General features: G+C 46.2%; 1 protein-coding gene across 4 annotated transcripts in view; it reads right to left on the reverse strand.

Moving 5' to 3' along the window:
• Nucleotides 1–24,379, reverse strand: part of SLC45A4 (solute carrier family 45 member 4) — an 85,474-nt gene extending 61,095 nt beyond the window's left edge. For 2 of the 4 annotated variants that reach the window (XM_038164594.1, XM_038164629.1), the window contains exon 1: nucleotides 1,808–2,036. The gene's annotated coding sequence lies outside the window, so the exon portion shown is untranslated. Of the gene's footprint in view, nucleotides 1–1,807; nucleotides 2,037–23,643; nucleotides 24,166–24,215 lie in introns of those variants that run through there. The other 2 variants (XM_038164612.1, XM_038164602.1) reach the window with 2 other exon arrangements.
• Nucleotides 24,380–24,754: the final 375 nt, after the last annotated feature.

Below are 24,754 nucleotides of genomic sequence, written 5' to 3' on the forward strand. Positions count from 1 at the left end.
ACTTGAGGAGGGAAGCAGAAAGTATTCACCAGCTCACTCTTTGAGCTCAAGCACCTGCTCAAGCCATATTTCATTAAATATTTTAGTAGCACTGCCTGATCACAGCAGTGGAACATGACGCAGCTCACACTGGAGCAGTTTTTGCAGAGCAGAGAGGACACATGCTGCAACAGTGCAATTCCTTCCCACGGATCCTCACAATGATGCAGTTATTTGGCTCTGCTCTGTACCTAGTGCTGCCTCTCGTAGAGTTGAATTCTTGTAACATCTCTTTTCCTGAAGGAGAAAACATCTCCTCTGTCTAACATTCAATATCCTGCAATATCTTTCCTATCCTTTCCCATCTGCAAGTCCCTGAATTAGCCAGGCTCCAGAAACATTGATTCATTCACCGCACCCAGTGCCAAGTACAGAGCCTCGGCAAAATCTTTTCCTCCCCTCATTTTTCCCCTCTAAACCTAGAGAACACTGAAGTCAAAGCACTCCAACAGAAAACTGCCCCATGGAGAGAGTATTTTTCAAGGTCAAGGAGAGTTTCTGCACCTGCTAAAGGTGCTAAATTAAGGCATGTTAAGAGCTGCAGATCACTGATAACATGATCTTAAGGAAAACTACAGCATTCACAGAGGTTTAAGAGCAAAGTTGGAAGTAATTTCTTTCCCCAGTACCCTCCCACCATCATATCAGGCAAGGAGAGACCCCATTGTTTTGTGATAAAGCTTTGAGATCAGGTGACAGATTAAGTGTGGAATTATTCAAATGGCAGACTACTGAAGTTTAATAGTCCGAAAAGGTACACTAATTTCCATCTTTGATCCTTTTGTCAAGTCCTCTTCCAGCGAAGTCTCCACCCAACACAATCCTAAAGGGGCACTTAAAGAGGTGGCTATCTCAGACACCCCAAACAAGTCTCTCCAACATCACCTTACTCATTCCTCCATTCATTCCTCATCCTTTCCCAACCTCTGTAGCCCAACACCTCCTTTGACCCGATTTCACACCACAGCACGTGGCATTTCCAATTTCCACTCTGCAGCCCAACAGATCCCTCACCCCCAAGATCCTTCTTGTCTGCCCATCTTCACAACATCACATACCCACACCCCAAAGCCCCTCAACCCTCTTGCCTTTCCAGTCCCATACCTCTTTCACCCAAAAAGCTTCTCAGCCCCTAACCCCAAACCTTCCTCACTTTCACCCCAAGCCCTTCCTCACCTTCACCAGCCTCTCACCTCCCTCACCTCCCTCACCCTAAACCCTCCCTCAACTTACCAGCCCCTCACCTCCCTCACCCCAAACCCTTCCTCACCTTCACCAGCCCCTCACCCCAAACCCTTCCTCACCTTCACCAGCCCCTCACCCCAAACCCTTCCTCACCTTCACCAGCCCCTCACCCCAAACCCTTCCTCACCTTCACCAGCCCCTCACCCCAAACCCTTCCTCACCTTCACCAGCCCCTCACCCCAAACCCTTCCTCACCTTCACCAGCCCCTCACCCCAAACCCTTCCTCACCTTCACCAGCCCCTCACCCCAAACCCTTCCTCACCTTCACCAGCCCCTCACCTCCCTCACCCCAAACCTTTCCTCACCTCCCTCAGCCCCTCACCTCCCTCACCCCAAACCTTTCCTCACCTCCCTCAGCCCCTCACCTCCTTCACTCTCTCGACCTTCTCACCCCAAGCCCTCCCTCGCCTTCACCAGCCCCTCAGCCCCGTCACCCCACAGCTCCTCAGCCGCCCCTCGCCTCCACACGCCGTCCTCACTCCAGACACCCCTCACAGCCCAAGCTCCCGCCGCCCCCCTTACCTGCCCCCGGGTCTCCCCCAGCACCCGGGACCTGCTCCGTGCGGCGGAGGGGGGAGGCGGCGGCGGCGCCGGGGAGGGCGGGGGGGATGAGGGAGGGAAGGAGGGAAGGGACGAGGTCACTGACGGCGGCGCGAGCGCGGCGGCACCGGGCAGCGGCGGCCGCTTTATACCGGGTCCTCGGGAACCGGCACCCGCTTCCGCTTCCGCTTCCGCCCCCTCCCGCCCCCGGGGTCATGAATATGCAGCGAGAGAGGCGTGGCCTCACGGGGGGTACGTGAGGTGTGGGTTATGAATATGTATGAAGAGGTGTGGCGTCCCCAGGGCTGTGGGCGTGTTTTCATGAATATGTAATGAGGGGCGTGGCCCGGGGGCAGGGTGGGGACGGGCGGGGGGCGCTGCGGGCGGGCTACGGGGGCGCCCAGGCGTGCGCCGCAGGGATGCCCACGTGAGGGGAGCCGAGGCGGGCGATGGCGGCGCCGGTGTTGGAGAGTGAGAGCGTCACAGAGTGACACGGAATATTCACGAGTCGAGTCCAACTCCTGGCCCTGCGCAGGATAGCCCCAACAATCCCCAAGAATCCAAACAAACTCTCGTGCCTGCGAGAGCTGTCCAAACACACCCTGAGCTCTGCTGCGCTTGGTGCTGTGACCACTTGCCTGGGAAACTGTTGCAGTGCCCAACTACCCTCTGGGTGAAGATCCTTTTTGTAATATCCAACCTAAACCTCCTGGACACGACATCAGGCCATTCCCTCTTCTCTACAAAGAAGAGATCCATGTCTGCCCCTCTGCTTCCCCCCTGCAATGAGGTCTCCCGTCAGTCTCCTCCAGGGTGAACAGACCAAGTGTCCTCAGCCATTCCTCATATTCCTTGTCTCCTCAAGGCCCTTCACCATCTTCATTACCCTCCTTTGGTTGCTCTCTAATAGCTTTCTATCTTATACTGTGGTACCCAAAACCACACACAATACTCAAGGTGAGGCCACCCCAGTGCAGAGCAGAGCAAAGCAGAACAATCCCCTCCCTTGCCCAGCTGGTGATGTTGTGCCTGATGGCCCCAGGACAGGGTTGATCCTCCTGGGTGCCAGGGCACTGCTGACTCACATTCATCTTGCCATCAGCCAGGAGCCTCAGATCCTTTTCTGAAATGCTTCTTTCCAGCATCTCATTCCCCAGTTTGTGTGGCAGGAGTTTTTCTCTGCCCAGGGATGAAGGATGAGCCTGTTGGCACTGCTCCTGGGTTGAAGGTTGGAAAGGGAGCATGAGTGGCAACCTGAGTGTGGATGGAGGCTCTACCTGCCTTGTCCCTGCCAAGGGAGTGGGCATTTGCACAGAAACAGAGCGCAGACCACCTTGTCCTTCTCAGGCAAAGTTGTGCCAAGTACATCTGCGAGCCAACAACTTGGAAAGTGTAGGAATGAGTGCTGTTCTCTGCCTGAGATTCTGCAAACATGCTGGCTCCAAGTTGCTGGAATTGTCCTTCATCATGAAAGAGAATAATACCTTTTTCTCATGTTTGGCTTCAGTGAAGGTCCCATCCTGCCTCCCCACCTTCTCCTGCTGCTCTGCCCACCAGAGGCCATGAGCTGCCTCTCCTCATGTCCAGCCCAGCCGTGTAGCGGGGTATGTGGCAGGCCACCATGGAGAGGGTGACATGTGGCATTAATAATGTATTTGTCACATCTGCAGAACACAACCCTCAACACACAGCACCCAGTGACTCTCCGGACATTAAAACACTTAATTACCCATGGCAGCCATAGCCCTGCCAAATTGGAAGAGCCCTCTGCAAACTTGCCATAAAAGACTGTGTTTTTTTAGCGCTGGTGTGTGGTTTTTTATTCCCAATTAAGGTCTCCTAGCTTTAATTGTGCTGACTGCATTGTGCAGGCTAGCATGATATTTAATTTTCATTACTTACATAAACTGGGGATACATAAAGCAGCCTGCAAGTGGCATGTAAAAATGCACGTTACGTTGCGTAACTGTAATTGTTTTCTGTTTCTTGACACACCATTAAGTATATATTCCAAAACAAGTTTTTTTTAATGGTGAACTTCTTTTTCTACAACTCATGAATAAATAAACCACAAAGCATACCAGACTTCAGAAAAGGAAAACCACAGAAGGCAAAATGGAAGAACTGTACACATCTATTAAAAAGCAAGATGAATCTTGAGTCTAACAGAGAGACGCTATTACAAGTCCTAAAGAAAAAAAAAGTGAACAATATTTTGTTCTATAATGCTGTTATCAATATGTTTTTGGTTTTAGGCTAATTCAGACCAAGGGCTGAAAACATGCATGACCAGTCATGCACAACTCACTAAATTAAACATCCTCTGGTGAGGATGTCAAAAGTCCATTTAAAGAGTGATGGTTTTTAAGACATACTACTGATGTTTATAAACACAAAAAGTGGCAAAATAATTATCTTAAGTAGCCAAATGGTGAAGATAAAGGATACACACCCATAACAGCCCAGTGTAACACCTATTCTTGACAGCAAAACAACATCTATTGTATCAAAACTGTGATACACATGAATAAAATATTAAAGTTTCTTGCACAGAAGAAACTAAATACACCTATACTTCTAGAAATGTCTAATGGTTCTGTGGTAAGAAAAAAGTCTTTAATGACTTTAGTGGAAATTCTGAGACCCTAACACACCTAAACACACCAAGAAAAGATCTCAAGATATCATTACAGCTTCTAAGATGTGCTTCTTATTACCCATGTGTTTGTGGCAGCCCCAGCTACCTCATGTTTTGACACCTAATTTTAAAATAACTGAAAATATTTTAAAAGTACTTTTTTCCAGTCCTTTTGTTGCCTGCTGTTGCGGTGAAGTGTGATCCTTACCTCAGCCTGACATTTTAGACTCGTTCTGGCAATGTCCAGACATGTCCAGACATGTCCAGATATTTCTCCACTATATTTCCTCATGTTATTTTCACTCAGGAGTTGTTAATTCTCAGCTTTTAGCTGAGCCTAAAGTCAGAAAGGAGAATTTTCCATAAACCAAACATTTTAGTTTAAAAAATGTGATTTTTCATACTGAGTGAGGGGGTAGAAAAAAAATCCAAGGAAACAGACCCACCTTTTCCCTCTGAGGTTCTTACTCAACTCCAAATATTTAACCCATAATAAATAAACGCACTCTCATGTGTTGGCAGGGGAGAAACGAGTGTCAGTCAGGAGCCTGATGTGTTGTCCAGACGTGTGCTACGTTTGCCTGGGAGATGGACTGGGAGAAAAGCCCCTGGACTGAGGCTGAGAGCAGGATTGGAGACAACCCCTGAGCACTCCCCTCAGGTCCCTCCTCAGCAGAGTGGCGAATCCTGTTCTTTGGAGAGTCCCTAGGCAACGTGTAGGGATTTGAGGCACTTCAGGGAGAGCTTTTTTTAAAGAAGGCATCCAGAAGTCACCTTAAATTCTCTCTCTGGCTCTTGGCGTGCACATATATCCACTTTGTTGAGTCACGTAACCTTGGGAGAACCCCCCCAAGGTACCGATCCCTTGCTTACCCTCGCTTCCCCTGGTTTGTTTGGCATGGAGTACCCGAGGACTTTAAAAGAGAAATAACCTACAGGACCTCAAACCGCTGGAGAGCAGCATCCTGCTCCAAACACCTTGCCTTGTGTCTTGGCATAGATGCTGGAGCAAGGGGTCTTCCCTATTTAATGAGATGTTAATCAACCAGATGGCAGGCTCATCAACAAGCTGCCCTGAGTTCTCTGTACTCCATTTCACAGGTACTTGGCTTACCAAATTGTTATGAAAACTCATCATCCAGCCAAGCCAAACAAACACCACCCCCAATATTATTTTACACGCGTGTCAAAAGAAATAACTTGCCGCAGGCCAAGCGGGTGAAGGAATTTTACGAGGCTGCGGCTGATCCTCCCTTCTCCCCTCCCTTAGACAGTTAAAGAAATGTTTGCATGATGAAAGGGGTAAGGGAGCAGAGGACAGCTGGTTAGGAATTAATGAAATGTTTGAGCATTATCATGCGATAATGGATTTAGCTGACTGTTTGCCAGTGTTCAGATCTAGTGTGAATTGCTTTATATGAAACAAGGGGATTCCTAGATTATACAAACCTCCCGAGAACGCTGCTGCTCCTAAATCCTTTCAAAGCTGCGATTTAAAAAAAAAAAAAAAAAAAAAAAAAAAAAGGTAATTCTCCCTCTGGATGGACAGAAGCCTTTGGGATTGTTTTGACTTGGTTGCAGACTTAATGATATTTGACACAGCCAGCTCTCTGAGGTGTCTCCCGATTGGGAGTGGCCGTGGGTTTGGGACACCTGAGGCTGTGCTTGAAGCAAATCTGAGCACCTAGAAACCCAGGTGAGGTCTCCCAGCCAGGACGTTTATAAACAGGACATGAAAAATGAGTCTCAACTTTTACACATTTGGCCTGTAACTCAGCCCCAGGGTGATATATCTGATGGGAGACCCAGGCTCTGGACTTGAAACTGCTGTTTATCCTTCTTCCCACCCTCCCCCAACACATGCTGTCATTACAATGGAACTTTAATGGCTGTGCAAAATGGCCCCTGTCCCTTGATGCCTATTTTTTTTTTTCCCTAAAAGCATTGGGATGCTTCTGGTTTTTTCAGATGTGAACTTGTGGCTAGTCAACCAAAGATATTTTATCTGGACACAGACAAGTCTCAAGAAGGTTTTATGAAAAAGAGCAGGAGACTGTGTGAATTTGAGACTGGCACCCAGACAGGCAGATTTTCAGGTCCATTCAGGTTGCCCATGTTAGCCAAAATTGACTTCTAATTCTGAGAGCCAAAGGGCTCCCAACAGAACTCAAGGTATAGAGTGTGACTCAGCCCTTTGCCCTGTCACCAGCCCAAAGTCCACCCATCTGGAGCCAGTTGGTTCATGCCACCCCAGAGCAATGTCAACAGTCCTGAGCAAACAGGGTGGTGAAGGTGTAGGTTCCCTTTGCCCTCGTCCTGCACTGAAACCTGGAATCCCCCTGTGCTGGGCATTGGTGAAGTCACACCTCAAACCCTTTGTTCAGTTTTGGACCCCTAACAACAAGGACATTGAGGTCCTGGAGTGTGTCCAAAGGAGGACAATGGAGCTAGGGAAGGGTCTGGATGACCCTTCTGGATGAGTGGCTCAGGGTAAAGGGGTGTTTAGCCTGGAGAAAAGGAGGCTGAGAGGTGACCTTATCAATGTCTACAAGAGAGATGATAGAGGTGATCGCTGTCATTCTTGGGGAGATAGTTCAGTGGTGGACTTGGCAGTGCTAGGTTAATGGTTGGATTCTATGTTCCTAAAGGTCTTTTCCAACTGAAATTATTGTATGACTCTAAAAGCAGTAGCTATAACTTCTCTCACATTACCCTCATATGCAAAATAAACAGCTCATGATAGCAGTTATGTTACAAGGTGCTCGTACAGGCTGTAAGGTTTGCTGTAAGGGTTTGCTGCTTCTGCCACTTGTGAGGTCTCATCATGAGTTCATGCCTTGAAGAATGAGAGTTCCCTGTCATTATTTTCCTGGTTTGCACAGCTGAAACCTGGTATTAAGGGCTGCAGAAATTATCCTGCCTCTTGAGTTTATGTGGTCTATAATTATCTTCACAATAAAACTGTGAGGAATTAAGCTTCAGAATAGTTTATAGGTGTCAAGAGGTGACGTGACAGTCCTTCAAGAACTGTGGCTTTCAGTCCTCAAGTGCCAAGAGCAGTTAAGATGCTGCTAGACAGCACTTAAGAACTGCAGGACTTGTTCAGTTCAGTCACTGCTTCCCTTGTCTTGGAGAGATCAGAACCTCTATTTTAATTTTTTTTAAATTCTATTTACTTTTCTGAAACTTTTCTGTTTCTCTGCACTTGGTCAATGAGGTGAGATTAGTCAGTTTTCCTTCTGAGCTGCCTCTTATGAAACCATGACTGTGATGTTTATGAGGTTTCCATTGCTGCACAAGGATATTTGTGTTTTGGTTGCTCTATTTTTATTGAAAAATGGATATATTTTCATCATACTGTATGTGCAGAGAACCAAAATCCTGAACCAAAGCCTGAAGTACAGGAGACTGTTTAAATCTGAGATGATTTTCAAGTGACTTAATTCACGTTAGCTTTACCCTGGTGAAAGCTGACTGGTAATATTTTCAGTTTACACTGGTGAATGTCTTAAAAAAGACCAGTTAGTCTTCTGCTTGCACAGACTCCTGCTGCCTCCCATAAAGCCAAATTTTCTGAAGTTTCACCTCAGAGATCTTGTGACCTTTCAGTACTTAATAGAAGCTTGTAAAAAAAGACGGAGAGGGACTTTTTATACAGCCAGAAAGTGATAAAACAAGGGGGAACAGTTTTAAACTAAAAGAGGGGAGAGTTAATATTAGGTATTAAGAAGAAATTCTCTACTGAGAGGATAGTGAAGCACTGGCATGAATTACCCAGAGAAGCTGTGGATGCCCCATCTCTGGAAATGTTCAAGACCAGGTTGGATGGGGATTGGAGCAAACTGGCATAGTTTGCTGCCCGTGGCAGGGGGATTGGAATGGGATGGGCTTCAAGGTCCCTTCCAACACAAACCATTCTTTAGTTCTTGGTTACTTAATGCTTTCTCATTATAACACAATTTTTCATGGATTAATTAATAGATGATAGGCAGTTTAGCTAACCCAGAGAGAAGAAAATACCATTTCTTACCTGATCACCAGACAAATGTTTTGTTTATAGCTCTAGACACTACGTGATGACCTCTAGTTAACTGAGCATTTATCCCTGTTCACACCGCCTGCTTGTTTTGCAGCCTTGTGGCTCCAGCTGGATTCAAACTGTGCAGGTGTTACTGGGCACACTGTTTTGATCACCAGGTGGGACCTGAATCCTCTGTAGCCTTCTTGGAGGATTCACTTTACTCTCTGCTCTGCTAAGGCCTGTTAGAACCACGTGCTGTGATTTATCTCATCTCTCCCCTTGCTTAATCAGTCACATACCTAATTGGTGTTTGCAATATTTTGGGTCTCAGCATAAACAAATTGTTTAGCCCTGTGTCATCAAAACTGCATCTGGAGAACCATCAGTGTTCTCCATATTTTTGGAAAATCGTAGGAAAGAGCTCAGAAGCTACACCTGTGTTAGTGACTTCTGCAGATATGACTCAGTGTTAGCAGAAGCCAATGAGCAGTGGCAGAAATGGACACTGTTGTGCTGACTGTATTCAGAGTGTTTTCACATTTCCATGAAAACATGAGTAACACTCACCTGGGTGATGGAAAAGCGAGTTGGATTGGCACTGGTTGGCAACGGGATGGAAAATTAGTATGTAAAGAACCTAGTGATTAAGATAATGAAAAACAATGTTAAGAGTCTTAGGTGAAGCCAAGTTTTGTAGCCCTCGAGCTTTCAGTTGTGAAATTGTTGGCTCTTGTGTTGTTTCTGAAATAGAAATCTATTTAAATTACTTAAGCAACCCAAGTTTCAAGAATAACCCCAAGCAGGCTGTTTTAGTTGTGACTGAGCAACCAAATTGAGTGAATACTTTTTATTCTAATTGCTTGAATTTCCAACACAACCAGAGAACCAAACAGCTGCAGACCCTAAAGTGTTTGTTATGAAAGTAATTTTAAACTTTGAGGAAAAAATGAAATGCCAATGTTGATTGGAGTGGAAATCCCCTACAAAATACTGGGATTTTTTTTAGGATTCTTTTAATCATTCCCCCCAACCCGCTGCTCCTAAAAAGCTGAGTGTAAACTGACACATTCACAATTTTTGGAATTAACTCAAACCAATTGTTTTGAGTTTATTGTGTTTAATAATTTTTCCCTTTTCCTAGATCTGAAGTCTAGGAAAGTCATTGATTTTCATGGAGTGTTGGACTTGTGAAAGTCTCTCTACCTGAAGTACAATGTGGATACTTCACACCACTGTTCTTGGGCTTTAGTTTCACTTTTCAACCTAAATGATTTTTAAGCCACTTACTCCCAAAAGAAGTAACTTTTCCTTTCCTTTCCATCTCCTTGTACTCTATAGAATCATGGAATATCTCAATTTGGAGAGGACCCATAAGGGTCATTTACTCCAACTCCCTGCTCCTTGCAGAACTTAAAATTAAACCTTATGACATTGTCCAGGCACTGCTTGAACTCTGTAGGGGCCCTAACGAAGACCCCTACAAATACAGTGCTCTCCTGAAATGACTGCTGTGGATAGAAGCCTTTTGGAATGTGGGATAGGTAATGCAATTTGCAGACATTTTTGTGGGGATAAATACATGGCAATACACTGTGGAACCCCAGAACTCTGCCTAAGGAATTTTAAGAGTTTTGTTTTGGGATGAATCAGTTGATTTGGTAGGAAACCCTAAAAAAAAAAAAAATTTCTGTTGAAGAAACCGAACACATTGACTCATGCCATGGTCCTACACCTTGTATGAGGTCATGGTCAGGCCCTTTCACAGAACAAATCAGCCTCCAGTTCTCACTTCTGACTCCTATAAAAACAGCTTCATCTTCCAGTTTCTCCTCAAACAATTTCATAATTTTCCCTCAAACACTTCCCAGACTTTCCAGGGGCTACAACACAACCTGCTGAAGGGGGACCTGAAGGTGGCCTGTGTGCATAAACACTGTGCCAACAGCAGAGACCAGGAAGATTAGGATGGAGTTGTGCTTTCCTACTGCTCTTCTTCCTCAGACAATCCTATTGGTTCAGCAGCTTCTTTCCTTATTTATATTAGGAGCCTGGCAACTAAGCTCCAGACTTAAGCACCTCAAAGAATCAAGGCTGCTTTGGTAGGACCAAAAGTTTTGTATTACTGTCAGAATAGGAATAAAGAACTTTTCTCTTTGAATGGGTTCCAGCTCATTTCTTTGGATTGGTGATGCATTTACAGTGGGCAGATGGATGCTCTCCACAGGGATGTGTTTGTCCTCACCTGGGCCAGAGCACAGAAGGACAACAGATGATTTGAATGGAGATCATTTCAAACCTGGAGAGCAGACTCAAGAGGTTACAGCTGAAGATAAAGAAGTTTGTAAAACTGAGAGAAAGTTCTCAGGAATGAGGTTATTTGGGAGGTTTAACAAGCTCCCCAGGGAAGCACTGTTCCTGTGGATAACTTTGAGAAGAGACCGAGAGAAGTGTTTTTGAGTTTAGATTTTTCCTGTCAAGTAGTCAGCTATATTTCTGTCAGAAAAGGCCTTCCCCAGTCCCAATTAAACAAGAAGTGGCCTGAGTGGATTGCCCCAAATTTGAACCCAAAATATTTTTTCTTTTTTTCAGCTGCCAAATATTTAATATATTTTCCTTGCTCTTTCACTTTCCTCCTCCCCAGTGGTTTTGGTCAAACCATAGGCATATGTTGCAGAATCTGCTAGAAAAAAAATGTTTTCATAATTGATATTTTCCTAAATGCCTTTAAAACATTTTCAGTCAGTGCCCAGGTAGTTTCCTGCTAACCAAGTATTCTCCCAGGTAATTTCTTCTTAAAGGACTGTGCCTTGTTGTTGAATGCAAACTTGAACCTGTTTTCCTGTGGTTTGAATAGATACAAGGTCTCTCTACCACATGGATTTACTCACATCAAATACCACAAACCCCATATTTCAGATGAGCTACAAATCTCCTCCACTAAGAGCTTATTTTAACAAACTTGCAGCATTTCATCCTCTCTGTGGTTTTGGTCTCCCTCTGAAATGCAGCTGAAGCCAAGATATTTAAAATTTCTCAGGACAAGGGACACACTGTTGGACCAACCTCACCTCCTTAGGTTACTGATGTAAAATTCAGAGAGAGGACAAGCCTATAAATTGGAACCCCCCAGTATTTCCAGGACTTGAATGCTGAGTTTTGCCCCAGCTCCCTGAGCTCTGGCTGAATTTTGCACTTGAAGCCAGCCCTGGGGAAACTTAGAGCTCTTCACACCTTTGCTTTTTCTGTGGGTGACAAAAAACACAGAACTGGTTGTAGCAGAGCTCTGGCAGCTGCACTGTTAATAACAGGAAGAAAGAAAGAAAGAAAGAAAGAGAAGCTGTTCAGCTGATCCATGACCATCTCCAACTCATCCTGAGATGTATTATTTGAACCACAAAAACCCTCTACACATTTCATGCCTTGCAGGGATGGATGTTCCACCACTTATCTCACTGGTGGTTTGCAGGATTTACATTGTTTTTAATCAGAAAGAGTGCAGAGGTGCAGAAATACCCATTATTTTCAGAGTACAAAATATCTTCTGCGTGTGTGTGTGTGCATTTCATTCACAGACTTTACTTTCTCTCAAATGACCTATGAGTATCTCTTGTCTCATGGAATTGAGTGTTGTTTGCTTGTTCACAGCTTCCTTTCCTTCCGTTATCCAGCAAAGAAAGTTTGCTTAAGTGGCTTTTGTGAACTCTTTCAAGATCCCCAGAAGGATGATACAGGAAACAGAGAGTTTCCTTTCTATACAAACTTCTAGGGTGTTCCCATAATAGCCTGAAATTTATCTGCCCTCAGCAGCCTGCAATTGGACAAAGAATTAATGGACTGTCAAGGGATCAGGCCAAACACAATTAACATATCAGAGAGGACAGTTTGCAATAAGAAAAAAATCCTCCACTTACACAGCACCTTTTATCCCCTGTTGCCTAATATTTTCTTTCTGTGTTTCCAGTTACTTTACAAATTGGCCATGCTTTAACCATCCAGCCTGAAATTTTCCATAATTGCTCCCTGCCTAACGTTGAATACATTTTCAGAGAGCAGTGAAGGGGGAAAAGCTTCAGGGAAAAAAAAAAAAAAAAAAAAAACCAAAAAACAAAACCAAACCAAAACAACCCTCTTAAAAAGATGCACTTACATTGCACCAAGCTTAAAGCTAATGAATTAGTTTTAGGGGTGCTTAAAAATTCTCCCTCTTTATTTTCAAGAGCATGTTTGCACCTCAGGAGGCCTCAGTGGGAATGAGACTCCTGGCACAGCAGCAGTGCTGGGGATGAGAATCTGTCACCATTGCCATGAAAATGCATCTGGGTTTGTCCAAAAAATAAACCACAGACAAACCCCTATTTCAGTTTTAGAGGCAGGTTTGTACCTTGGTTTTATGCCTTCTGACTGCTGTGCCTGTAGTTTCTGCAGCCCCCCAAAAACCAGCCCCTGTAAGCAGAACATCTGGACAGGGTGCTGACAAAATGGATTCTCATCCTTCAGGATTTCACCTGGTGTGACCTGGCACTGTGGGTGAGATCAGGGAGGATTGTAGCGCTGGGAGGGAGGGCAGGGCCCGTGCTGAAAGCTGACAAGGTAGAAATGTGAGTCATTAAAAGGCAAAGACCAATCTGTAAAGAAACAATTACTTACATATTTAAAAAAAAAAAAAAATCTGATCTGGAAGACACGTTTGCCTGGTGGTTGACACTCCCTATAAAAGCACTGTGTTGTTCCAAAAGTCTCCCATGAGATGAACAAACCTTGCCAGGAATAATCACAGATCTGGAGTTGTATAATTGCTCAACTAAAGGCAGGCAGGGAACAGATAGGGAACCTGTGCTTTGCTTTTTCTGCCCACTTCCTTGTTTTCATGGCTGTGCACTGCTCCGGAGCACTGGGGCTTGTATTGGCCGGAGCAGTTTCAGGACACCAGGAAGAAAAAAAAAAGCTTCTAAGCAACAGCTTCACGGCATGTGTTGTTTTTAACTCCATTCATAAAAGCAGTGAGCTGGGCTGTGTGAGGCAGGCTGGGGCTCTGAGTGCTCGTGTCTGCTTGGAGCAGAAAGCTCTGGACGTACTCGGCAGTTTCATACCCTTCCAGCACTAATCCAGCAATAAAGAAAATGGCTTTAAGCCACTTCACACCCATTAGTGCTCTCCAGAATGCTAATATAGCATAGAGATGAAAGGACTGCAGCGAGGGGAATGAGGAGATGTGGGTAACAGCTTTGCCTCCCCTCTTAGGGACGTTTGGTTCATTCTCTCAAGGAGCAGAGGCCAAATTTGGGGAGCGGATGCCGTGGCAGCACAGCATAGCAGCACTCCCCAGTCATGGTACTCAGGCAGCATTCATAACAGGGCTCACGTGCCTTTATTTTTTAATGATAATTCATGGTTAACCCGAAACCTGATACTTGATCTGCTGCAGCCTAGAATGCCAAGACCATTTTTACGACCTGTATTTGTGTGGCCACAGGTAGGAGATGATGTGAAAATCATTTGGTTGTAGCAATTAGCACAGCAGTAGTTTTTCTTTATTTTCTAAATAGGCTTGGGACAATTCATCTTTTTTAAATTAAGAAGCAAGATTTGTCACTTTTAAAATCAAGGGCCTTATGTTTACTGAGAAGGGTCTATGTTTAGTGCCGAGAGCTTATATTTTTTCCCAACCCAAAAATCCTCTGTGAAACAGCACTATTAAAAAAGTCCCCGAGAAAAGGTAAAGAGGTTCTGCTAGAAAGTCTCATGAGGCAGAGAAAGAAACTGAGGAGGATGGTTGATGGACCATCTGGGATTTCACAGGTTTGGAAACAGGAGTGTGGTGGAGCTCCAGGATATTTACAGTGCAGTAGGGGAGGTGAGAAGGGATTTTGCCCAGAAATACCTGCAGCAGAAGAGGGTGCCAGTTGAAAGCAGGCTGTCAAATCTATTAGAGCCATTTGCTGGAGATGAAAACAAGAGATGTTCCCCCTGAAAATCAGGATCAGAGGTTAATTAACTATAGGAACATCCTACTGAGAAGCCATCCTGTGAATTCCTATGTGATGGCTTGGGGGCATTGCCATCAGATGCTTTAGTGTCCCAGGAAGCTGCTCACCGAGTTGTTGTGGAGATAACCTGTTTTCCACTGGTTCCATATGGATGCCAGGGCTCCTGCTGCAGATCCCCAAACCTCAGGACTGTGGATACCCCCCGGGAGCCTGCTGCAGAACTGTGCCCTACTTTTGTGTTTCTCAGTGAAAGAGCCTCATCAAGGCTCTGGAAAAAAAAGCAAAACAAGGACAAAGTTCTGCCCTTCCACTATTCTGTTTTCATTTACAGCCAAATTCTGCCAATCTTTTAGTGCCTATTTAAATCTTCTATTTCCTTCCCACCAGTCTGGGTTTCCATGCTGGGGTGCATGTTCCTTTTCTTCTTTTTCTTTTTCTTTTTCTTTTTCTTTTTCTTTTTCTTTTTCTTTTTCTTTTTCTTTTTCTTTTTCTTTTTCTTTTTCTTTTTCCTTTTTCAATTTTTCTTTCCCTTTCCCCTGTCATTTCACAGTCCACCTGATGATACTCATCACTTACTACTCCAGACACACAAGGACCCTGAGCTGAGCCCAGTCTATGTGCAGACACTGTAACATGAGGTGTCAGAACCTGCTGCATATCCAGGGGAGGAGACTGTGCCTGACTTTCCTTGGCTGTGACACTGTGGCTCAGCCTGGAACTGACAGCTGTGGAAAATTAATGGATGGGCCGTGTTTGTAAGGAATGGCCATCAAGGTCACAGTTTTGAGGCTATAAGGGCACAGCCCTTTCCTACTTGCAGCCAGCACACATGCCAGCTTTGCTGTCCCCTCTTCAGATGTCACCGTGTCACCAGATCGTTGTCACATGAGGACGCCGTGGGTGACGGGGTGTCTTTGGCTGCCCAGCCTGTTTTCGTGCCCAGGGACTCTATGAATATAGCCTGATGATGCTCGGGGTGTAACTGAAACCTGCTCTGCAGACACAGCTCCTGCCTGAACTGTCCCTGCCCCTTGCAAGGCTGAGCAGAGGAGTTTGTCCAAACCAGCCTTCAGGACAGGGTCACCTCGTGCAGCAGCATGCAGGGTGGTACCTGGTGCTGCCTCTCTGCTGAGGGTACTGGCCTGTTTAGTGCTCTTCTCCATCTGTTTGGTGCTTGGCCCATTTGAGTGGAGCCAATTTGCTTGCAAAGAAATGGAATTTTTCCCAGGCATAGAAGCCAGAGATGAATCCTTTTGGGCACGGAGGGTCTGGGCTTGGAATGCATTTAGCTCTGTCTCTGGGCAGTTTAATCTCACCAGCCAGAAACCTGTATGGATTTACCCTTCCATATGAAACTGTTTGATAATCATGTTGCCATGGCTACATTTGAATCCTGCAATAAATGTGTAATTTCACACATTTACATCAAAAGGAGCTCCAGAATATACAGCTGCCTCACAAAGCAGCTGATCTCTCTCCAAAAGCACTTTCCATTTTTAACTCCGTATTATTGTACTCACTGGTATGCTTCTTTTGGGAGGGGGGTGAGGTCTGTAGGGCAGATTTGGCAGTCAGGTTCCTGGGTCTGATCCATACTAAGGTTCCCTCAATGCTGGCAGCAGGGCAGTTGCCCTGTTGGGGTCAGAGCAGCCATTCCCAGGGCAGTGCTGGTTCTGCAGCCACACCAGCTACAGGGGACCGAGATCCTTTGAAATTAAAGAAGGACAGACTTAAACACAAGGTCCTGGCATGCCCAAAATGCAGGGACAAGGACTGAGAAAGAGGAGGGAGTGTGAGGCTCTGCACAGGGATGACACCCACCTCTCTTAGCAGTTTGGTCTCTTGATTGCCTTTTCATCTCAGTCTTCTCAGGTCTTCCTCCCTGGTTCCTTGCCTCCTCTCTCCCACCCTCTGCCAGCCCGATTGCTCCTTATCTCACCAGTCAGCTTGTCCCAGTGTTTTGCCCCCCAGGCTACCTTTCCCTCCAGTGCTCTCTGAGTTCTGTCCTACTTGTGATGCCTCCTTGTCCCACAGACATCCTCTGTTAATCCCACGGACAGCTTTATCCTTGGTCCAAGCCTCTTTCTCTGAAGAGGCAATGGGCAGGGAAGTGTTAAGAGGGGCAGGTCACAGGGGGAGCAAAGAGGCTGTACCAGGATGCAGCTTCAACCAGCAGCACCTGAATGAAGTGGGTAGATGGCACCCACTGATCATCAGATCTGGAGAGAAATTTGCATCCAGATTCTATCCCTGCTGACTTAAACAGATTTTTTCAGGAACTCGAAACTTGGACAGTTCTGCCTTTGGTTTTTTTCCTATAGCAACAGCAGCTGGAACAATGTTGGCACCAAGGCAGGGCTGCAGCTGGTCTCCTCCTTGCTCAGAGCAAAGAGATGCTGGAGAGTCTTCAGCACTCACAGAATATGGACAAAGCAAACATTTCAGTTCACTCCATGAATTTACTATTGTGTGGAGAGGAAATTGACTGTGACAAGTGCCCAATACTGACAATTTCTGTGTGAGAAACTGGAAAAAGGAAAAATATTAGAAAAGCATAAGATTCTATTTTTTTTTTCTCAGCTGTTTATACAGTTGGAAAAGTTAAGTAAGTCTAATTATTGAGGTTATTGGTTTTAATGAGTCACCACCTTGCTGTTATTATTCCTGGTTCCTGTTGCCATAGGACAAGAAGCTGCAGCTGGGTTGAGCCGTGCTACGCAACAAATCCTCACGCTTGCTATTCCAAGATTAAGACATAGGAAAATGGATGGCTCAGACAAATGGGAACATGGAGAAGGAAAGTGATATTTGCCAGTGTGTTGTGTGGCAACATGACCAGTATGCAGATACTGGGAGCAAAGATGGGTCTCCACCAGAGACTGGTTTTTGGAGTTTTTTGATGAGCACTTGAGACATGATAGAAAGGAGGTTGGCCACCATTGTGGGCTGGTTGTTGGTGGGAAAGGCTATGGACCTATGGACAGAGAAGTCACAGGGTGTTGAGAGCAAAGATCTGAGTTTAGTGTTATGGGAAGGGATGAACCAGTGAAGGGATACAGCCTGAGAAACAGGACAAAAGAGAAAGGTTAGGAGAAAAATCTCCATGGTGTTATTATGAATGGGTGGGAGTGAAGTGTGATCAGGCCCACAAGAAGTGCTTCAGTAACAGACAAAGGAAGAGATATGCAAGAGATTTACCTGCAGGGCTGGAGAAGTTGGGCTTGAAAAATTCTGAAAGGTTTAACTGCAGCCTAAATTCATGGGCTTTGAAGGAGAGGTATGAAGTGGCATCAGGAGCAGTTGCCTGCATGGCTGATAAACTATGATGTTGCCCACTGTGTTTTGAGAAGATTTAGGGAGAAGGTTTGGGACAAAAAGGATATCAAAAACTCTGTTTTATCCAGGCTGGGCTTTAGATAGTAATTAGACACACATGAGATATCCTGGAGGATCAGATGTCACTGGAGGATCTGTGCTTGTGTGTGCATTAGCATGGGAGCCAGCTCTGGGCTGCTCTTGGGATCAAGCAGAGCCCGTGGGGTGGAGGCAGGAACGTGCCAACCCCCAGTGTTTCATCGATTAGTTTAAATTTATCAATTGTGTAGAAACAAAGCAAACGAAGTTTCTGGTCTCTTGGATGTTGCAGAAGGTGTCAGGTTTGCTTGCAGCTGCGTGAGCTTGCTTTTTCAGCTGATCATGCACTTTCAGTTCTTTCTCCAGGATGGCAGAGAAAAGTCTTTTTTGAGCTGGGCTCAGAAATAAAAGGGAAGATCTGCTAGAGCAATGGGATGTCAGACAGGTTTTCTTTCCCTCTCAAATGCATGCAAGGGTGCCTACTGAAAATTCCATGGGAGCAAGCACAGGAGGGTTAGGCACCAAGTATGAAAGTCATCCTGAAGCCACTGGCTTTTTCCCAGTGTGGCCCCTCCCTGTAAGCCTCACAAGAAGAGTGGCACAGTCTTTTTTCACCCAGTTTGGACACCATGTCCACTCAGTTCTAGTATCCATAGCCTGGGAGGAGAGGGAAACCCTTCCCTTTATCTCTATGGCATGGGTAATGTGTGTCTCTCCTTTTCAGAGCTACTAAAATCTGGCATTTCCTGTTCTATTATCCATTTCCTAATACTTCCCAGGACTTAAAAGCTGGACGGCCAAGACTCAAGAGAGGGATTAGCTTGGACTTGCCTTGGCCGTGGATGACCTTCATTCTCTTTAGCATTTATTCTTTCTAGAGGATTGAGAAGGGGAAAGGGAGGGTGAGCCACAGCTAAATCCTGTTCTTGGATCTCCCTGCAGACATTGAAGAATGAGCTGAGTGCCTAAATGAACCCAAAAGGCACCGTGGGGTGAGGCACATCACATCCAAGCTGGACGTGGTGGCCTCTTCCCAAGTTCCTGAGCTGCCACACGCTCCAGCCGTGCTTCAGCAGGCAGGACAGCCCAGGGACCCTGGAGACTGTGACAGGGCTGCTGCCAAGGCTCTGAGCTCCCCTCTGGGTGACTGAAAAACAGCAAAGACACAGGTCATGAATGCTGTCTGGAGAGAGTGACCTGGATGTGTCTGCCCAGACTTGGTACAAAGAGGCAACGTGGCCCCGGCTCTGTTGCTCCCAGGGCTTTGTGCCGGAGGCTGAAGTGGATCCTGTCCAATGTGTGGAGAGCCACAGCTCTTACCCAGTTGCAGGAGAGGCCTCTGTTCTTTCTGGTATCCAGAGAGGCTCTGCAGACCTGGCTGCACAATAGACTGGTCAAAATGGATGCCAGAAACGTCTCTGTCATCACTGCCAAACTTCCTGGTTACAGACTGCTCTGCAGCCTAACACAGCTCACTGAGGGGGAATTCAGATGCTCAGATGAGAACTGCATATTATACTGGCAGCTGTCCATGTCTTTTCACTCTTGGGACCACTTAACTTTTTCACATATCATGCCAAGTTCCCCCATGTGCAAAACCACTGCTGTGAATTTTGTAGGTTGCTATAGTTAAGCTGTGTTTTTCCTTGTGTGCTGATCATTGCTTTCTCCGTAGACTTGTGTATGTGAGAATTGTTTTCCTAAAGTCTCTTGCCTCTCTTCCAAAGCACACTGAATCCTCTGACAATGGCAAGAAGAACCTGGCTTACCACCCAGCTCCTTCTGTCCCTCTCCTAACAGGTACTTGCTTGAAGTTTGTGAACACAGGAATCAAACCCACAAGTTCCCAGCTCACAGCACAGTCGTGATCCCAGACAGAAGTTGCTTCTGTGCCTGACAATTAGGTAAGAATTACCTTAAATACCCTCAGATAGGTCTGACAGGACAAGAGCAGGAGGCATGGGAGGTTGATCAGACTGACTCCAGTCCTGTACAGGGATAAGGCTCAATCCACTCTATCCACTGAATCCATAACTATTGGGTTTTCTTCTTCTCTCCCTTGTAAAAGTATATGATGACATGCTTTTCCCTGGGCATTTGCCACTTCTGAACATTATTTAGTGTATTGCATTACAAATAAAGGAAAATACTCAATTTCTGTTCTTTGTTTGTTTGAGGGTCAAATTTTATATCCACCAATCTTTTTTTGGCAGATTAAAATTAATGGACTTTTCAGGATGATCAAGGGAGAAATAGAGAATCAGTCTCTTACCAAATGAGACAACATGGAAAATGTTAATTAGATCATCTTGAATAAATACCTTTTTTGCCCTGGTCTTTCCATCAGATCAGTGTATGGGGTACCAGGGCCAGACAAGTAGGAGAAGCATCGCTGCTTTTACTTCCTCCTTCCTCCTGCATACAGAAATGAGGGACTTGATGAGATTGCAAGCTTGGATCAAAAAGTAGTGGCTGCCAAGGAGCAGAGCTGCTCCTGTGGAAACATCTCTCCATCTCTGCCATGTGGGAAGGGAGGGATTTTGGCCATTTCTTTCTCTTACCTATGAACAAATAGCACATGGCCATCACTCACCACTAAGAAGCCCAGTTAATGTAGCTGTTGATACACCCTGGCTGCCCTGAGGTGCTGTTGTGCAATGGAAGTTGATAAATTGGGCCAAAAAATGCTTTAAAATCTCCTTGCTTCCACAGTAGCTTAAACTTCAGGTCAGAGTAGGCTCAAAATACACTGGGCCATAAAGGCAACTCTACAGACACTATCCATTTCCCTCCACATTTCCTTTTTACCACCAAGAATTCAGCTAATTTAGCATAACATCCCAAAGAACAGGAGTTAGTGTCAGTATTGAAGGATCAACACTGCTTCTGCAACCCCCTGCATGCCAGCTGGGAAGAATCAATGTGCCCTTCCTGGAAAAGCTGTTGCAGTGATAAGAAGATGAAGGATGTGTTATTAGACTAGTATGTATGTGCAAGGTCCAGGATCTCAGATTTCTGCAGAAAGGTGTGACCTTGTCTAACTTAAGGTTGGAAATAGATGATCTTTAATATCTCTTCCAACCCGAACCATCCTGTAATTCTGTCTTCAGCAGAACTGGTGACATGAAATGCTTTAGTGCTAGATTTTCCATGAGGATACCCCTCAGACTCTGTGCCCACCAGCACACACACACCAGTGATACGTGAGAGCCCTCCCAACCCCTGCCATTAGGGAAAAACAAGAGCTGGCATGAGATGGTAAATGCTGCCGTGCAGTGCTCACAGAAAACCTGTTTGCGTGGGATGTGCTGGAAAAATTGCTCAAGAATGGTGCATTCTCATAAGAAAAATGATCTGGCTGCTGTTCAGGTCAGTGGTTTTGTATCAGGGCTGCAGGCTGTGTGGTTGCTTCAGTATATGGTGCAGCCGCTGGCAAAGTGTTTGCTGTGCATGTGATACAGTTCCCCTTGCTCTGGGGTGTTGGAGGCCCTTGTCCTCATCCAGTTTTGGGTCTAGGTCCATGTTCTCAGAGCAGCTTGCACTGACACAGGGCTCCATGGCAGAGAAAGGCACCTTGTGGATGTCACCCCATCAAACAGAGCAGTCTGGATCAGTTTGCTGGTGGGACTTCATCTTTTCATGGTGGGAAGGTGTGAAGGATAAAATGCTGTGCCTATGTCAATAGCAAATGATAACCAGGATTCTGATCCCTGCCGAGCAAAACAGTGACCGTGCTTCAGAGGTGGATGGAGAGGTTTCTGAAAACACAGATCATGAACCAGCATTAGTTGCTGGAAGAACTAAATTACAGGAATGCCCAGGCTCCTCCTAACCTCTGCCTAACAAGCTGTCCACAAGCCATGAAGGGACAGCCTTCGCTCCATCTCCTTTTTCACATTAGGTGAAGGGGAAGGAAAAAACATCTGAAAGGTCTCTTGCTAGCTAGAGAGCTGTAAAACCTCCCTTCCTCATTGTTTTTGCTCTCATACCAGCAGACCCCTAGCCTTTGACAACAGCAGCATTGGTTTGTGCTTGGTTCCTATACCCTTCAAGACTAGAACCATCAGCAGGACTGCCACTAGCACCCGCCAGCCCCTGTGATTTTATGGGGTGAGGTTTCACAGGCATGTTTTAATAGGAATGCTCAGTAGAGTGGGCCCTTTTTCCTCAACAGCATTAAACAAAATAATACAAACAGTAAATTTTATGAATGAAAATGAAGTAGCCCTCCAAGGCAGGCTGCTGCTTCTGCAGAGAATGTGCTCTTACACTGCTGAATGGTTTGGTTCTGGTCAGTCCTGAAGCAGCCACTGGGAATGAGACCAGAGTAAGGTTATGTCAGAGGAAGCTTGTGCTTTAGGTTCCTTGTGCTACTGCTTTTAAAAAAAAATAAGCCTTCACAGCAACTGCTCTTTTCCCTCTGGAAGGAGAGCTGAGGCACAGTTTGCAATGCAAAGTTTAATAGAGAAATGAGGAAGGAGCAAATTCCTCTTTTCTTGCAAACGCACAATATCTCTCAACTGTGGCTTTGTGCATTGCTGACAAGTACAGACAGTGATGGGTTCATACAGGGAGCACTCCCTGCCATCACAAACCTTTGTCTCCTTCACATCCCAGACCTGTCCCAGCACACACCAATGCCATCTCTCCCTTTTGATCCCTGGTCACCTTTTCTCCAGGAAGATTCACTGCTATTTGCCCACCTTTCCAATCCCCATCCTGTCCAAATCAACCCTGCCAAGTTGCCCTCCATGGCATTTTCACTATGCCACCCCAGCTGGAGCTGCGAATCAACTTGGACCTTGTGTTCTTACTGTGTCCATGCAGGAGGTCCTTTGGGAGCACCAGGCATTTGACACCAGCTTTTTAGGAACAGGCACCAGTTTTATCCATGAGATGCCCAAGACCATGAGCGCTGAAAGCTCCAGGAGGGATCACCATGGTAAACCCAGCCAGGCTGTCCTTTTAAAAGCACAGCCCTGCCTAACACTCATCATCACAGCTACAGTAATTCCTTGGCTGCACAGCCAGGTTTGGGGTACAGCCAAGCAGTTCATGTCTCTTCTCCCCAAACACAGATGCACTTTTGCACCCCCACACAAAACCAGGGTGGTAAAAACTTCCCTGTGATGGATCTTTCCCAGGCAGTGTTTCTGGGAAGGCCTGGCATTCAGATGGCAGGCAGGACAGCTGGCATCAGCAGTGCCTGTCATTGTGGTGTCAGGGCTTTGCAAAACAGGGTCTGTCTTCAAAAATCTATTTTTTAAAAAATTTTTTTAAGAGTAGCCCTGTAAGCTAAGGTCTTCCTGCTCCTGACTATCTCAGAAGATAAATCGTACCAAACAATGTTCCCCTGCCTTGGGATTATTGTACCATTTCAAAACAGCAGACTGGTCTGGTAATTGTGCATTTTAACCCCTCTGCCAGGCTGCCTCCTTTAGCTGCCAGCAAGCATCCTTTTCCCAAATTAACCCGACCACAATGAGCTGCAGCAGAATCCGCATAATTGCTCTTTTTTGCTCCAAACAGCCGGATTTACAAAGGGGACATTTCCTGCAGCAGCCAGCCCGGCTATATTCATTATTCCTAAATCAGGTTGCGGTATCTTTATGCTCAGATACCGCCTTTAATCTCACACTCTGCCTTCAGCGGCACCGCTGGCTGCAGCAATCCCTTCACATGCCCTCTTTCCATCCTCTCCCAGGCAAACAAGCCAGGACGCCCCCGATGGAGCCGGCAGTCACCCGGCCAGAGCTGCATCCCCCCTTGGAGACAGGCATGCAACTTCCACCTGCGCGGGCAGGCGCGGAGCACTCACGTTGGCGGCAGCGCGGATCCCTTTCAGCAGCTTAACTGCGGCTCATTTTTAACCCCGGCCGGCGGATCTAAGCTGCTCTCCGCAGGGCTCAGACGGAGCTGCCTGCATGACACCGAGGCATCCAGACGCCGGCTCGCCAGCTGACATGTCAAAGCAACGTCGTGGTCAGCAAGCTCATCAACAAATGGACTGACAGCCCGCACATCGGCGGGAGCGGGTCCCTGCGTTCCGTGCCGCCGCCGCTGCTCCGCGTTCGTGCAGCCCCGTCGAACTCGGTGTTGCTATCTGGCGTTTTCTGCCGGTGTCTAAAATAGCATCAGGAACGTTCCCTGTTGATTTCCCCGGCAGTGCTTGCTGAGCCATGCCGGGGACCACGGCTCCCGCAAGCTGCCTGTACGCAGCAAGTTAAAAACATTTTCTTGCCTTTTCCCTCCAAAGGAGGTGGAGAGGGGGTGAAAAGCCCTGTTGATGTTTATTCTGCCCAGCTACCAGCAAATCCCGACCTGAGCTAATTCCGCTATGGCTGAAAGCAGAGGATGTCTGCAGTGCATGAAGCTGATTTGCTGACTTACCCTTCATCTCTCCCAGGAATGCCAGGTGAAGAAGCCGGCCTCTCGCTCCGGGAAAGAGCCACAAGAAGCTGGGCAGCAGCCACTGCAGAGCCTGATCAGAAGTTCACTGTCACAGTGTGTGCAGCTTGCCAGGTATAGACGGGATGAGAACACCCCGTGCTTTTCCCAGGATGAATGAGATCAGCACATATTCAGTCAAGGAAAAAAAATAAATATATGTGATGGTTTAAGACCCAGAGGAAAAGTGTTGGTCCACAAGTTGCCCTGCTTTACTATTCAGGATTTTCTGGGGAGAATTTCATCAGGAGAGGAGTTTCTCCTCTGCCTTTGGTGTTGTTAGATGTGTTAAAAAGCAAGCAAATGGTGGTGATATCCATAGGGCAGGCAGGAACCCATTCTTAGCCACATAAGATGGAGGGCATGTGAAGGGCACCCTTACAAGCAGCTGAGATGCCTTTATAACTTGCAGGCTGATGCTTTTTGACTCAAACCAGCACCTTGCTGTTACAGGCTCCACATGGGCCGTGCAGATCCAGACT

The sequence above is a fragment of the Motacilla alba genome, chromosome 2, assembly GCF_015832195.1.
Source record: "Motacilla alba alba isolate MOTALB_02 chromosome 2, Motacilla_alba_V1.0_pri, whole genome shotgun sequence".
In the NCBI taxonomy this organism is placed as follows: Eukaryota; Metazoa; Chordata; class Aves; order Passeriformes; family Motacillidae; genus Motacilla; species Motacilla alba.